Consider the following 3318-nt stretch of genomic DNA (forward strand, 5'->3'; position numbering starts at 1 on the left):
TGATCTCGGACATTGAGAATGGAGATTCAAGTTTAAATGCTGGCACTGACTACACACCAAGAATGCTGCTGCACTGATGTCCACAACCTTCGATTAAATGAATATTTGGTTGCCTGGAATTAAATCATCTCAACTGCCATAATGCTTGGTTGCATCATCTCATATTCTGTTGGGCATAAAGACCCTGTTGGTAGCAAAATGCTTTGAGTACAGCATTGCTGCCCCTTGACTCTTTATGTCCATCACATCTGCCTGGTTCCACGTAACTGCTGGCACTCTCAATTCCTCTCCCTGGTGGAGTGGCCTTGTATGAGCTTTGGAAAGAAATAATTGCCCATCTTTGGTACTACATTGGGACTGTGTGCAATGGAGAAGGCTGTTTGGCTGTATGGAAAGCTATGGCTGTATGGAAAGCTTTTGGGATAGTCTTTCCTTAGCTTTGCAGATAAGTAAGTGTCCTGTTTTGTGGTCCCTGATGCTTTCTGCACAGGTCGTACCAGGACCTGATGTCATCTTGACAGTTTCTAGTAGCATATGCATGCTAAGGATTATAGTAAAAATATATGTATGTATTCATACACAAAATAAAAGTTCTCCCCAAGGACGTATCTGGGAGAAAATATTAATGGAACTGTGCTTCCAAGAGGACAGGTGGCAACAACAATCATCCCTTCCTGCTTTGGGCAAGCCTTGCTTTCAGCAAAAGGACAAGAGCACCCTAATGGACCCTCTTTGCCTCACTCCAATCCTGGGCAACTCCAGTTCCATTCCTTCTGCCTGCAGGGATGGCAAAGGGCCAAAAGGATTCTTCTCCATCAAATCAGGTTGGATCCCCAAACTGCAAGCACAAGGAGCTCTTCCCTTCTCTGGCATCCCCCGTGCCCCACCCCCAAAAGCCAGTGCCGAGGGCTGGGAGAGCTTTGTGCGCACTGGATTGCATCCCAAATGAAATGTCTGTGCATAGTAGTATGACTTCCCCTTCCCTCCTCAAATACTGTTCTGGGGAGACAGGAGACCCTCGCTGGAGCAGCATGAGGAGTTGGGGGCATAACGCAGGAGGGAGGAAAAAATTACCCCTTTGCATACACGGACCTTTTTGATAGGATCCAGCCAACTGACTTCTCAGCAGTCATGATCATACTGAGGGGAAGAGAAGGAAAGTGTGTTTCAAAATCCTTGCTCATGGCTCATAGGATCCACCCCACAGAAAAGGTATTGTATCTGAATCACCTTGTCTGAATTCAGGGGTGCCTCTCCACCAGTTAACTAAACTGGGAAATTAAATTATAGCTACTCCATAATTGCTTCATTTATAGCCTGACCCTCTGTATACTTGCTTTAACAAAGTCAGTGTTTAGTGGTCTAAGCCCCAAGCAAGTGTTCATAAGACAGTAATACTGACGCCCATCCTCTATAATTTCTCTAAGTTCCAGTCCAGACAGCTGAGGCTGAGGTCTATGTGTGTATAAATCAGCAGTGTAGGAGACAAATGCACCCCCTACCCCAGCTCCAACATGCATACTGCAAGGTTAAATTCTCTTCGGTGCTTTAAAAGTTATTATAACACTATTGTGTGTGAACACGCCCCATATGATAGCTTTGTGTGGGGCTCAAATGAGATATGTAATTTCTTCCTGCAGTACTTGCCCTGAAACCCCCTGACTTTCTCCACTCTGATGCCTGCAGGCTAGCATAGGAACTGACTCGTTCATGGTGTCCCATAACATCCATATATAACAGTCCACTGCAGGAAGAAACCAAAAGAGGCTTCTTGGTGGCGATAGGCTCTTTCTATTCAATTGCCTGCCTGTGTAGAATATGGTTGCTTTTTAATAGCAGCTGTTCAGGTCCTTGTGGAATGGGGTAATATCCAATGGCAGGGAATGTGGAATCTCCTTCAGTCTAGAATTCTAGTGATTGTAGAGAACATCCCATGTTTTGTAAGGTTTGTGATTGGGTTCGTGATGAAGAATGAAAATTGCAGTGGGGTTTCTGCCCTTCGGTCTCAGTTTAATGAGTTAGATGCTGTAAACAGACACGGTTTTTGCAAAAAATCGACACCCTTCCTTTCTTGTAAGACACACTCCCGCTACCCTCCGCAGACCACTAAGAAACATTTTCTGAGGTGAAAGGGGCAATGGTTGTGCAGTTCTCTTGGATGCATTGCTATCTCCTCTTACTTGTGTTCCTATTTTAATAAAATATGCTGATCTCTATTTAATAAATAGACTCCAGTACAGAGTTAGGCTGGTTTTTACTGCCTTTAGGTTGTCTTAGTCCTTTTCCAACCTGCATGTATTTCAGCTGTAAAATAAATAGCACATTTTCAAAGCAGATTTTTTGGTGGCTCTTTTTTTTTGTTGTTGTTCCATGCAAGGATTAGTTATTAAATTTGAGAAAAGGGAGAGAGAAATTAGCTTCCTGTAGTGCTGAAGTGTGCCAAGATTGAACTCCAGTAAAGAGTGCACTTGATCCGTAGGGGTGGTAGTGTCGGGATTATCTCTCAGCTGGGGCTTGATTCGATTAAGCAGTAATTAGCCACAGACCGAAGCTGTGTTAAACTCAGCCACTGAAATCAAAGGCATGTGTGTCCAGGGTTGGCAAGCCAAGACATCCTTCCTCCTCGCTTAGTTCAAGGTAAGATAAATTGTGAAGGGGGAAAATAGAAGTTAGGGAAGGGGTCATGATAGAGTCAGATCCCAGAAGCTAAGCGGGGCTGCAACTTGGATGGGAAACCAAATCTTTCCCCCATGTGTTCATGCGAAAGGGCTGCAAAGTGGCACTCACAAACTAGGTTTTGGTAGCTGGGCATTGCCATTGTTCATGGGAACAACCACAGTAGACTACAGGGCTCCGCTGCTGCTGTATGTTCCTTCTTTGGAGCAGAGGGCCAGCTGGAAAGTTTCCTTTGTGTATGGTAAGTCAGATATTAAATATATTTATGTCACAGGATATACCCCTTAGAGAACAAACCCTGTTTTTGTCTAGCTGTATGGAAACACGAATATGACAGTATCTCCAGTGGGTCAAGCTAAAGTTCAGCCCAGTCCAGCATCCTGTTTCACACAATTGCTCACCAGTTTGTTCTGAAGCATTACCAACGAGCTCACTGAGGCTAAGGCCTTCACCGGATGGTCTCCCCCTCTGCCAGAAATCACAGATTTGTTGGCTCTAAACATAGACATTTCCTTTAGTGGGACCCCATTCACTGTACTATGACAAGATTTTATTTTTTACCCACAAAATGATGCCGTACATGGAAAGCCACCGTGCCTAGGATTCCTGAGATGCCTGGGCTGAAGGATAGTGTGGTTTGAG

The sequence above is a fragment of the Euleptes europaea genome, chromosome 6 (assembly GCF_029931775.1).
Source record: "Euleptes europaea isolate rEulEur1 chromosome 6, rEulEur1.hap1, whole genome shotgun sequence".
In the NCBI taxonomy this organism is placed as follows: domain Eukaryota; kingdom Metazoa; phylum Chordata; class Lepidosauria; order Squamata; family Sphaerodactylidae; genus Euleptes; species Euleptes europaea.